Source organism: Solanum dulcamara, chromosome 4, assembly GCF_947179165.1.
Source record: "Solanum dulcamara chromosome 4, daSolDulc1.2, whole genome shotgun sequence".
In the NCBI taxonomy this organism is placed as follows: Eukaryota; Viridiplantae; Streptophyta; class Magnoliopsida; order Solanales; family Solanaceae; genus Solanum; species Solanum dulcamara.
In genome coordinates, this window is record NC_077240.1 from 56456774 (window position 1) to 56471485 (window position 14712).

Here is a 14712-nt window from a genome sequence, read left to right on the forward strand (position 1 = left end):
TGACCTGTGTGGCTGCGATATAAGATGATATAAATATATATATGTGTGCCCTCTATGGCTGCGATATAATACAATACGAATATATATGTGTGCCCTGTGAGGCATTGTTGGTATTTTCTACGTGCAGGTGTTGACATAGTAAGAAATACAGAGGAAACTCTGCCCAAATTTTCCTAGAAATAAGAAGAGAATGAGATACAGGGCTGTAGTATGTCTTGAAAGGTTGTGCCCACAACAATAATGAGATTTGATTAAACTACGAGTGTAGCTGACCCCGAGAAATGAGTTAATTGCTGAATTAATGGCAATAGAAACTTGGAGGTCGATACTGGTATAGTAGACGAAGTTGGAAAGGACCTATAAGCCAAAGAAGATGACTTAGAGAAGACTGATAGATCGGGATAAAATGATATAGTAAGGCATCGCCTGAATTGATACATAGGGATAAACTATGACGAGTTATAGTTGAAAAAAGTAACAATATGATTATAACAAGAGTACAAGGGAAAAAGGATTATGATGAAAGTGAAGTGTTAATAAGACAGCTTGTGAAACATTAAGGATAAGACTAACTAAGAAGGGTAAGTAGCCTATAGTAAGAATCGTGAAGAAGATCAAGCAGTGTTATACTATGGGACTGAATGCGAAAAAGGTACCATGTGAATATAACAAAAACCATTATGGGAATAAGTAAAGCTTAGTAAGGAAATAACTAGAAGGTATGACACGGTCGATGTGAATGGAATGTAAAGATAGGTGTGAAACGGAAAAGCAAGCTATGGAACAAATAAGGAAGATTTATCAAGTTCTGTAAGGAAATTTTTGAATAAAGGTTATGTGATGACGAAAAGGATAGCTAGTGCAAGGAAATAAAGAGTAATATGGAATTCCTTACGCCTAACCAAAAATGGATATGAGATGGAGGAACAATAGAGAAGTTCTAATGGAGACACTCAAGATAGATGTGATTAATTAAGTGTGAGTATCGAACAAAAAGAGAATTAGAAAATTACGAATTGAAAGTATAGTACGATAAAAAGGTAATAAGATAAGGCCCTTACTACAACGAAGTTAATATGGTTATAAGCAGGATTAGAAGTGAGCCTTAAGCAAATGAAAAAGATAAAAGTTCAGGAGGCATAAAGAAGTATTGTGTATACGTGACTCCACCTTGATGATTAGTGAGATCCTGCAAGAAGAGGGTATGTCGATTTGCAGAACAACTACTGCATTATGAGGTTATTAGAAGAATAAGAGGTATCCACTAGAATAAGGTTAGTATAGTGACGGAGCTTGAAACATGAATCATCAAAGTATAAGTACTCTTGAGTGGAGAATTTGAGCTAATTACGAGCCGCGCTAATTACTGATTGGGATGAATGGAATGTGGCTTTAAATGCACTGCTACATTACGGATATTACTCGAGTATCAACCATTAGATGAGATTTTATGCGATATATTGTGAATATTAAAGCACCCTATGGTTGTGCTAGGGATTCCTATAAAGGCAACCTAACGTGGGGATGATTTAACAGAAAATGTAGATATGGTGCAGCATGTTAAATATTTTGAAGTAGAATCATTCACGTGTGAATAGCTGAAAATAAATGGAGGGTGACATGGGTACACTCTAAAAGGGAGGAAGTGGACAAGAGAAGTACAAGTGTAAGATAAAATCAACTGACGCTATCGTATATAAATGGAAACGCTTAAACTTCAAATGAGACTCCATAAGGGATGGACGCGATCATATCTGCACTAATGCACCAGATTCCATCGAAACTCCAAAGTTAAGTGTGCTTGGGTGAGAGTAGCATTGGGATGGGAGACCCTTAGGAAGTGAAAAAGGGAACGAAACAAGTATGACAAAAAGAGATTGTAAGTGCGTGTAAGTACAATGACACATATAGAACAGAGTAAGACAAGAGTAGAAAATACTATGACGAAATTGGAACGTATCTCGTGCAAATGGCACAAGAATAATTATGCAGCCTACGAGCATTGGCATACTAAGAGTAAGATCAAGTGATTACTCGATAAAAAGAAATCAGTAATAGCAATGTGATTGCCATACTTAGAATCTATTCAAGGAAAGTGTAAGACGGTTCGAGACAGAACTATTAAGCTATAATTGGTATTAAGGACAAAAGTCATAGTGGAGCCCTGACCTCGACTTAAGGAGGTAAGCTACTAGTATAGCGATGCTAAGGTATTTTCTAAAATGCTCTAAGTGCCTACACATGTTTGTGTAAGGATTACGGTATAATGTATGGTAATAAAACTGGAAGGAAGATCTGAGTAAAAGCGCAGGATAGCATACCTAAAGTGTTACAAGTTTGATTAAGAGGAGTTGTATAATAGTTTAAATGAAGTGGAGCATTAGAGGCTTCATAGCCTATTACGGGGGATGGGAATCCCGACTCAGAAATGGAAGGCAATTAATGTAGGTTATAGTGTAGGATGACCTCGCACTCTATGAAAGTATAAGTTCATATGGGTTATAGTAGATAAGCTGACAAACTCAACCTATTTTCTTCCAGTTAGGAAGGTGTATTCAGCTACGGGTTATGCGAGATGACATAGCAAGGAAGCAATAAGATTTCACGGGGTTCCCACATCTGTTATCTCAGAAAGGAAAGTTCAATTTATAGCTAACCGCTAGAGATCATTCCAGTAGAGATTGGGAGCACGGATGAATCTTAGTATGACATTTCGCCCTTCGATTAATGAATAGGCCAAGAGGGGATCCAGAAAATTATTGATGAAGTAAAGCTTATTCAGGGACAAGCTATCGATTAGCAGCCTAGAGTCGCAAGAAGGGGATATATTATTCCTTCTCATGTCATTCGTAGAATAGATAAAGCTGCCTATGAGTTGGACCTACCATCCTATTTCAAGCAATACATTCAGTTTTCACAGATCAATGCCCCGCAAATATATAAGCGACCCTTCCAGAATATTCTTCATGGGTGAGGTCCACATGAAAGGAAAGTTATCCTACGAGGGGCAACCTATCTCCATCTTGGATAGGCAGGTTAAAAGGTTGCGAACTAAGGACGTAGCTTTTGTCAAGATGTTGTGGCGGAATAAGAATCGTAAAACAAATGATGTAGGAAGCTGAAGAGGACATGAAACATAGGTATCCATACCTATTCCCGATGTTTATAAGTAACCCCCACTCCTAGAACTCATATATTAATTACTTGGAAGAAAATGTATGTTATTTCAAAAGAAAGGAATCTCCCTACAGTTTGTATAAAGTCTTAAGGGAAGTTTTATTCAACATTCGGGGACGAATGTTCTAAAAGGGGGAAGGATGTTACACCCCACACTCTCGAGCTCGGAATGTCTCTTAAGTTCCTTAGACATTATCATATGAGCCGGATAAGCTACGACACTATCAAATGACTCTAAGGAAGGGAGAATGTGTTACCCCATAGTAGAGAAGGTTGGAAATAGAGTCATAAGAATCCGGAAGGAATTGGAGGCCAACTAATGAGTCATAGGACTCAATTTACCTACATAAGCTACCAACTTAGACATCTTATATACTTGAATTGACTAAGGACATACCAAGGTTACGTAGCATGGATTACATAGTATTCTAAAATAAGACGAGATTACGAACCCACGAGGAAGGGGAAAAGACAACACGTGGCAGCCAATGAAGGAGTAACACATGGCAGCACCTCAAGAAAGAAAGTGACCCACCTGCTTGGGGTCAAGTAGGTGACCCACCTGCTTGGAGGAGGTGGACTCCACTAGCACGTGGCAGCCCCTAGTTGGCAGTATGATACGGTGGCCAATTATGGCTTGACATGTGTCACCCTAAGGGGATGACATGTGTCATCTCCAAGGCTAACCTTATATACATGATAAATGACTCATAAGTTCAGTTCCTTATCAGAAAATCTTCAGCAAAGGAAGTCAAAAACAAACCCTAGAACAAGAGAGAAAAACATGACGGCTTGGAGGAGAAAAATAGGTATGTCCCGATTTCGTTCCGTAAATTAATCATCCAGCATATACCATGATGATATGGAGGTATTAGAGGTATAAAATCATGACTTGGTTCATCCAAAACGGACAGCAAATAGTCCACACAGTTTCAGCGTGATAAGAGAAGTTTCGAGGCATGTTTTGGCGAGTTTTGGCCAATTTCGGGTAAGGTAAGACTTCTCCTTTAAATTTGAACTTTATGGGGTTGTTATGTAGGGTATTATAAACCTTTTATACTGCTGTAAGTATAAAAAAGGTTGTGGAAATGCTCGACAATAAAAACAATCAAAAGTGAAGTAGTCGTAGTTAAATTGTAGTCGAAATAGGGTGTTGTGCATGTGGGGTGATGCTGCAGGTGTGTGGTGATGTGTTGCAGGGCCTAAATGTATTTTAAAAGGGGTTTGGGTGCTTCTGGTTTCAGCCACACGACCCCTCATTTCGTATAATTAAAGGTTTTGCGAAACAAAGACTAGAAACCCTATTTTGGTATTACAATTTTCAGCAAGTTGGGTGGAATTTATATTGTGTAATGTTGCCATATTTTACTTGTATATGAGTTACAGGTTGTTATTGTTAGTTGGCTTTAGTAATTAGGTATGTAATTCGGAATTCGAATAGGGCATATTTAGGGGAGATGCTGCCCAATTTCTGGTAACTCTTTAAATGAGTTAAGGAACTAGTCGAAGAGGCGAGCGAGGAAATGAGTTATGTGAATACTAAGGTGCAACCGAAGGTGCTGAAAAGTTTAAGGTTGTTGATACTCGCCTTGCTTCCATGTTAAATAGGTTTGGAGGATGACGACGTGGACGTAATTAAGAGAAGTCCATACGAGGTATGTGAAGCTTTTCTTAGTATATTTTTGGGTATAAGTATGTAAAGCCTATCTTTTTTCTTTCTTTTGGCATGTCTTAGATGTAAGCAGGATATGATATGAGCTTTGGGGGTAATTCCATTTCCAGGTTCTGAATATGACTTCAGGACCCTCACTCACTTTTGAATGTTAAACTTTAAAGTAGTAAGCTACTATCTTTGAGTCTTCGATAAGTTAAATAGTAACTAGAGGTATAGGCCTCTATCCTTAGAATGTCTACACGAGGACAGACGTCTGGATCCTATAAGCTGTTTGGCAACATTTTGACACATGTCTATGGTTCCTAACACTCCATACAGTCCTCCGTGACACCTAGCAGATACTTCAATTACTTCCAAGTGACGGTTCACTTGATGACTTCATTGAGTCTCAGATAATGATTTAAATTGTATTTTGTTTCTCACTACTCTACTCGTGTATATTATAACACTTCTTTCATCGACCCCGAGGCTGGGAATAGTAATCGTGCACTACTCCACTTCATTGTTCATCATGCCCTCACTAGAGGGCCCAGTACGTATGTATATATATGATGATATGATGATGTGTTTTAATAAGGAAGTGATGTTACTACAATTATGATTCACCAGATCCCTGATAGGGCCGGCTATATTAAAAAAATTAAGCATGCATGATTTTACTTCCCCAGGTACAGGTTTTTGATTTGATTTTTTATTCCCTGCTTCTCTATTTCAGATATGCCTCTAGTCGTATTGTGTTATGTTTTACATACTCAGTACACATGTTGTACTGACCTCCCCTTTTCTCGGGTGGGGAAGGGCTATGTTTCATACCCACAGGTATAGATGTTCAATTTGGAGATTCGTCAGCTTAGGAGTTCCTCTCAACTATGTTGGAAGTGCTCCATTGTTCTGGAGCCTAAGTTTGATACTGGTCATTTGATATACATATTTATTTATTCAGGGGTACGGCGGGGGCCCTGTCCAGCCATATGATGTAGTTATTACTCTTAGAGGTCTGTAGACATGTGTATGTGGGTTATTTGTAAGTGCATTTCAATTGTGCTTATACGACATATTACAAATGTTTTGTGGTATGGCAGCCTCATCGGCTCGCGTTCCCTTTCCTGTTATAATATAGGTGAATGAGGCTATAGATTTATGAAAAAAAAGTTTTGACCCATTGGAGTTTGTGTATAGTGTCACATCACACACGGTTCAACTTAAGTGTAGTTGATAGGTATGTATACGGGGGTCCAGGTCAGACCCCAATCATGGCCTACGGGGTTGGGTAGTGACATCATGGTTTCATTCACATGAACCCTAGTTGAGTTTTAAAGTTCTATGAATAGATTTCTTGAATTATTTATAATTATTATCGAGTTTTGTATATGAATTTCATTGTGTTATTGTATATATATTATAATATTCCTTGATGAGTTACTTGAGTTGAGTCTTGTTGAGAGTATGGATACTTGTTTGTATTCACATGAATCCTAAGTAAGATTTCATTTGTATTTTATGCATTGATGGAGTTTTTAAAGAATGATTTATGAAGGTTTTTACATTAATTATTTTTATGCCCTATTTTGAGTTTAAAGAATGGTTATTTACATCTTGATTGAGAAAGAGTTTGAGCATGAATTGAGTTTGAAAACTCTCTTAATTATTATTTTGAGCATGAGTTTGAGAAACTCCTTAATTATTATCTTGAGCATGAGTATTTTAAGTATAAATGAGTTGAGCATTATTATATTAAAACATCTATTTTGAGATTGAGTTGAGAAGTTGAATTATATATTTATTGTAAATGCATTCACTGAGTTGAGATTATACCTATTTTAAAGAGAGGAGATGAGTTGAGGATTTTGAGCAAGATGTTTTGATGACAATGTAAATGATGTTTTTTTTTAAAAAGTGTAATGACTGATGAAGAGGTAATGATGATGATGATATTTCGAGATGAGTTTGATGTTAAAATTAAAAGTCCAACGAGACTAAATAATGATGTTAATATGAGCACATGTTTTGGGAGTAGTATTGAGTACCGAGTTGGGTAAGAGTTTAATTGACTTAAATCCCACAACTACATAGCCAATGTAGGATAGAGGATACGCCTCTCTTGTCCCAAAAGAGGACTTTATGATTGGATCCATAGATGTTGATGTCCATTACTTTGGCAAGTTATTGGATGGATGTGGCAACAACATCGCTTTGTTGTATCATCACTAGCTCATAAGTGATGATTGTTTGTTCGAGAAACTCCCCAAGAGAAAAATATTATATTTTAATATATATTGTTGCATCTTTTGTTGCATATCATTTAAAGCATTGTACTATTTTACTTCATTCTTTATTGAGTTGAGTCATTCCTGAGTGAGTCCATTGAATTTAGTATCATTAAGTAAGTTTCCATTCAACTATTTTACATACTCGTACATTTCATGTACTGACTCATTTGTCCTGTATTGTTTTATGATGCAGACACGTGTATTAAAGATCATCAACAGATGTATCATTGAGGATCTACTTCTCTAGTTTTGGTAAGACATCTTTAGTTTTACTAAGCGGACGACTTACTCATGAAAGCATGCTCAATGGGCTCAATAATTGTAAAAACTTGATAAAATAAAGTTTAAAACTCAAAGATCATATATATATGGTTTCAAAACATACTCAAATGAATAAACTGAACACTATATAATTAGTCTATGAAGCCTCTAGAAATTGATATCGAAATAGTCCCACGGCTACCACAAATGATAAATAAATGACAGAAAAGTAAAGACTGAAGTAAGAATCAAGAGCGCCTCTGAATGCAAAGAGGTCTCACCAAAAGTTAGATGGAAACTCAATATTCAATGGTGCGCCGATTGAGGATCTCTTTCACCTGTTTCTGCATAATAAAAAGCTACAGCATCAAATGGCATTAGTACATGGAATATACGATATGTAAAATAGCTGAAAGAAAACTTACTCAAGATACTCAACTCAAGAACTCAACTCTGTAAATAGCTCAACTCAATAAAGCATGCAGTATAACAAAACAATGATTTAAAAGATATAAAATAGTAGATGCAACTCAGTGTATAAAATATAGTACTCTACTTCTTGGAGAGTTTCTTTAACTTAAAACCATCACTATAAGCCTCGTAATGGTACAACATTCTGCCCACGTTGGTAGATCCATCCTACACCTTGCTAGATGTAGGACAATAACTGAACTGTGGATCCATCTAAAAAAGTCTTTTTTTGCGACTATGACGGAATTGAAACTCAAACTCAAAACTTAGGGTACGATAAAAATTTAGTCCAACATTATGATAGCCTTACATACCTAGAACAAAGAGTATCTAAGCAGATCTTGAAATTATGGCTTGAAATTGTCACGACCTGACCTAAGGCCTAATCGTAACTTGGCGATCGGGATGCGAGGAACCCCAACCATAAGCCATCTTAGCATTCATTGCATACATAAGGTGAAGAACAATATAAAGATAAGCAAAATTAATCATAAGTGGGGTAAGGGACTTAGGGAAACCTAACTCTATAAATGTCCAAATCGGACTACACAATACATCATCTAAACATGGCTCTAGTTTAACCTTCGATGGGGGCTTAGGACAAGCTACTAGATCACCCTAGCAATAGAAGAAATGTCTAAAATATAAAAAATGAAATAAAGTCTTGTCCTTGGTAGAATAAGGACTCACCAACTCCTTGGAGATCTAAAGAAAACTCTAGCCACAGGCGGGGTAGTCGTAAGTGTTGTCCATCCCTACATTATGAGACAATGTAGGCAAAATATGCGTTAGTACATTTGAATGTACTAAGTATGTGAAGTATGCATGACAAGTAAGAGAACATAATCAATATGCCATAAGATGTATGACCATTCATAATGAGCATGAGTATAGCTTAAAAGCAATTTTTAAACATAAGAAATTTTTGGTCAATGCATATCATAAAACTTCAACTTTCAACTAATAACTTGATATCTTAAATCTTAACTTGAACTTGTGTGGGATAATACCTTTAACTGAATACTAAGATCATATGAGCTACTACATGAAATCCAATGACTCCTGCATTGAAACAGGTCGATGATGTCATGACCCAACCGCGTAGGCCGCGACTGAGGTCCGACTTACACCCCCGTATACATATCTGTCAACTGTAGTCAAATTGAACTATGAGCAAAGTGATACTACTCACAAAAACTCAATGAGTTAAAACATTTTCGTATATGTGTGGCCTCTTTCATTCATATCGTATCATGAAAGAGAATGCAAGCCGACAAAGCTACCATAATGTAAAAACATTTTCAACGTGCCGTATAAGCACAGCCGAAATAAACTCATGAACAACCCACACATACATGTCTACAGACCTCTAAGAATAGTATGGTAATATATGGTGGGACAGGGCCCCCGTCGTACCCCTGAATGAACAAATACATATATACACCAAAGGACCAGTACAAAAAAACTAGGCTCCGTAATAGCAGAGAACCTCCAATCATAGGTGAGCGGAAATCCTGAGCTAAAGGATCTCTGAAATGAACATCTATACCTGCGGGCATGAAATGCAGGCCCCCGAAGAAAGGGGGGTCAGTACGATACATGTACTGAGTATATAAGCATACATAACTGGGATAACAACTGAAATAGAGATGCAGGAAATCAAGTATAGAATTTAATAGGGTACTGTACCTGTACCTCATAAAATAAATTCCTATATACCAATATCACGTACTGTATCCGGCCCGCTCGGGGACTCAGTATTATAAATACATCATCTATCACTATAGGCATATGCATATTGTTAGCATTGTGGAATGTACAGCCCGATCCATATATATATCAAGCACATGCCGAGAAATGATGGCCCAATCCATATATCGTGTAATAATGCCGAGAAATGATGGCCCGATCCATATATCATATGATAATGCCAAGGAACGATGGCCCAATCCGTATAATGCATAACAATGCCGAGGTAAGATGGCCCAATCCACATATCACATAACAATGCATATACGTGCATGTAAAACTTGGTAACATGTCAAACATCCCTCAGGTATCACTATAAAGCATGTTCCAGAGGCCTTAGGTATAGGAGCTTACACATTCCATCACTATTCAGCCTATAGAAGGCTTGAGGGTCGTAGTTCAACTACTTTAAGACCCTTATCATTCAAGATGAGTACAAGTCATGAGTCACATCCAGAGCCTGTAAATGGAACTATCTCTAACTCATACCATACCTCGTTTCACTTACATTAAGCCATTCTAAGGAAAGGAAGAGATAGGCTTCACGTGTATTACTTTTTATCATGTAAAAGGCTTACAAGACCATAACTCAACCATCGTGGGAGTTCTAACATCAAGAAGTGAATAAGATTAATGAATCATTCTCAGAATTCTAAGAATAGGACTATCTCCACATTACATATACCAACCACTTATGATTCAGACATGCCAAAATAAGAGAATATAAGCTTTACATACTTATGCCAAAAACATGCCAAAAGAAAGCTTCACATACCTCGTATGAACTTCTCTTCATCACATTCACGTCGTCGTCCTCCGAACCTTTTTAACATGGAATCAATACGAATATCAACCACCTTAGACTTTTCCAGCATCTTATATTACTAACGAGTATTCACAACATTCATTTCCTTGCTCGCCTTCTCGACTAGCTCCTTAACTAGTTAAGGCATTAATGGAAATCGGGCAGCACCTTCCCTATAATATGCCCTATCCAAATTTCCAATTACACTCCTAATAACTACAGCCAACCAAAAATAACCTGCAGCATATGTATAAGCAGTTCACACCAACATAATACAACATAAACTGCAAATGACTCGCTCGAAACTACACTACCAAAATAGGGTTTCTAGTTTTCATTTTGCAAAACCTTTAACTATACGGAACGGGGGATCGGGTGGCTACAACCATCAGCTCCCACACACCTTTTTGTTTTTTTAGGCCCTGCAACACAACACTACAACCTGCAGCACCACACCACAAGCACAACACCTTGCTTCGACTACAATTTAACTATAGCGATTCCAATTTAGTTTATTTCGAACGTCGAGCATTTCTACGACATTCTTAAACTTCCAGCAGCATACAAGTGGTTTAATACACCATATAACAACACCATAAACTTAAAATTAAAAGTAAAGACCTTACCTTTCCCAAAATTGGCCAAAACTTGCCAAAGCTATCAAAACGTGAATTCTGGACAGCCTATTGTCTTGTATTGTCGGTTAGTTTCGAAGGGGTAATTGAGGGAAACAGGATTTGTGTCCTTAATAAAAGTTATAGATATATTTCTTAGGGTCGCATAAAATTTTAAATCACCTCTACAACAATTATTTACAAAACGATATGCCCAAAATACCAACAGCAGTCCGTGTAGAATTTCAAAAACAAAATCTGGGAAACACCTCACCTATACTTCATCATCCTTTTTCGAGCAGATAAAAGCAGAACTGGGTTTTTAAGTCTAAATGAAATTTATATACCTATAAAATATTTTTCCAAAACATCTTTAATCACTCAAAATGAAGCTTTACATAAGGAGTTATACTAGTATTACTAAAAGCAGTCCCCTTTAAAAATGGGTTTGTTAACAAGAAATAAAACCTCCTCGTTGCCCCAATGATAAATTTTATGTTGTTAAAAACCATCATATCATCGTAGAATACCTTAAATAATTAATTCACAGAAAGAAATTAGGGAACTTACCTCAAAGCCATGGCTGTCGTAGCTCTTTTCTCTCTTTCTCCATGTTTCTCATCTTTTTTCTAAGTGTAAAAAGGATGGAAAATGAAGGCTTAGTTATAAGACTAAGTATATATAGCCTTCCCTAGGATGTGACATGTGGCATCCCCTAGGGGTGACACGTGGCAGCCCCCTAGGGTGACACGTGGCAGCCCCCTAGGGTGACACGTGGCAGCCCCCTAGGGTGACACGTGGCAGCCCCCTAGGGTGCCACCTCACTTCATGCAACCAATCATACTCTGCCATGTGGTAGCGTGGGGTCCACCCCAAGTTGCTGCATCACCTACTTAAGCCTAAGTAGGTGCATCACCTACTTGTCCAAGTAGGTGCATCACCTACTTGCTGTGAGTAGGCGCGTCGTTTCCTTATTTCCCTTCCGTAGGTCCATAATCTCATCTTACTTCAAGAGCCTATGCATTCCTTGCTACTTAAGCTCGACGTATACTCAAGTAGCTTAATTACGTAGGACATCCAAGTTGGTAGATTACGCAAGTAGATCGAGTCCTACGACTCATTACTTGGCCTCCAACTCCTTCTGAATTCTTATAACCCTATTTCTAATCTTCCCTATTATGGGGTATCTCATTATCCTTCCCTTAGAGTTATTTGATAGTATGATAGATAATCTAAGTCATGTGAAAACTTTTAAGAAGCTTAAGAAAGCATTCTGAAGTACCAAAGTACGGGGCATAACATCCTTCCCCCCTTTAGAACATTTGTCCTCGAATGTTAACTAAGCTCATTAGGTCATACGAGGACTTTAGGAATTCTCCATAATGGTTGTCATCCGTAGACCTTTTTATTCATCGATTCAACTAACCCAGGAGTTTAGACTTCATGTAGACGTAGGGAGCACATATGGATATTTCTTTTCCATCTCTTCTTCGACTTCCCAGGTCAACTCTTCTTTATTCTTATTTCGTCACAAGACTTTGAAGGAAGCCACATCCTTAGTTCACAATGCATCAGTTTTTCTTCAAATCCATATTCCCTTATGTTTAAAGGATCTCACTATTCTCTCAGGTGGAGTCACATCTACAGAATACTTCTTTATGCCCCATAAGCTTTCACCCTTGTTGTGTACCTGATGCTAACTTCTTATCTTATTTAAAACCATATCAACTTCGTTCTAATAGTAGTCTTGTCTTATCACCTTTTCATCGCACTATATCTTCAATTTGTAGTTGTCTATTTCCCTTTTTGTTTGATACTCATACTTAATTAATCACGTCCATCTTAAGTGCTTCCTTTAATAGTCCTTTCATTTTTCGTTTTCAAAACATCTTATGTTTACCTTTATTTGTTCTTAACATACCAGTCATTTCTGGCATTCCTCCTGTCTTGTTGCTCACCTTTACTTTCGTTACCACTTGACTTTTTATTCTGAACCTTCCCTATAAATCTGTGTAAGCCTTTTTATTCATTCTCTATTTGCTTTTCTATTTTTCCACAAATCATGTCATATCCTTTAGTTATTTCCTTACTAGGCTTTACTTATTCTCATAACAATCTTCGTTACATTCACCTGATATCCTGTTCACATTCAATCTCAGAATATGACACTTCTAAACCTCGTTAAAGATTCTTACTATGGGTTACTTACCCATCTTAGTTAATATCATCCTTAATGTCTCACAAGCTGTCTTATTAATACTTCACATCCGTCATAATTTTTTTTCCTTGTACTCCTGTCTTAATCATACTGTTACTTCCTTTAACTATAACTTGTCATAGTTTACTTCTGTGTATCAATTCAGTTGGCGCCTTAGTATATCATTCTATCCAGATCTATCAGTCTTCTCTAAATCATTTTCTTTGGATCATAAGTCTTTTCCAACTGTATTTTACCACACCAGTATCAACCTCCTAGTTTCTATTGCCATCGATTCAGCAATCAACTCATTTCTCGAGGTCCGTTATACTCGTAGTTTAGTCACATCTCATTCTTATTATGGATAAGGCATACTACAACTCTGTATCTCATTCTTCTTTTATTTCTAGGGAGGTTTGGACAGAGTTTCCTCTGTATTTCTTACTATCTCAACACCTACACCCAGAAAATGCCAACAATGCCTCACAGGGACAACATATATATTCATATCGCATCATATCGCAGCCACACAGGGCGCTCAATATCAATAGTATGAAAATGGACTTACCTCGTATGTCCATTTGAACTGCACCTGTTGCACTTTCCCGTTTACTTTTCCTTTCACTTTTAAACCTTATATGTCAATCGTACTTCAACACCTTACCTGACATATGTCTTTCGTGCCTTTGCTTACCTGCATTCTTTGTGACTTCCAATATCGTCAGTCACTTTTTACTTTCGATGCGGTCCTTCTACAAAAGTCAAAGGTTAGCATAAGGAATTTCAATCCCAATAACTCGGATCTATCGCACGATCTTAGATATGAAAGAAAGGTAACATCCTAAATGTCTTGTAGCCTCCTTTTTATAGATGTGGTGCATAACACACCGATAAACAAGACTCTACTAGACACGGTCTATAGACACTCCAAGGACGAACTGCTCTGATACCACTTCTGTCACAACCCAACCCCGTGGGCTGCGACTGGGGTCCGACTTGGACCCCCGTGTACCTATCTGTCGACTATAGTCAAATTAGATGATGTATAATGTGATACTACTTACAAAAACCTCAATGGGTTAAAACTTTTTCATGTTCATATAGCCTCCTAGATATAGGAACCAAACACATGAACCCAGTGGGTGATAATATATTCATACACGTGTAGTCTTTTTCATTTGCATCATGTCATGAAAGGGAAAGCCAGCCGACAAGGCTGCCACAACATAATAGCTTTTACAATATATCACATAGGCATAACCGAAATAAACTCCTAAACAATCACACACAGCTGTGGCCTCTTTCATTCATATTGTATCATGAAAGAGAATGCAAGCCGAAGAAGCTTCCATAATGTAAAAACATTTTCAATGTGCCATGTAGGCACAGCCGAAATAAACTCATGAACAACCCACACATACATGTCTACAGACTTCTAAGAATAGTACGGTAATATATAGCCGTACAGGGCCTCCGCCGTACCCCTAAATGAA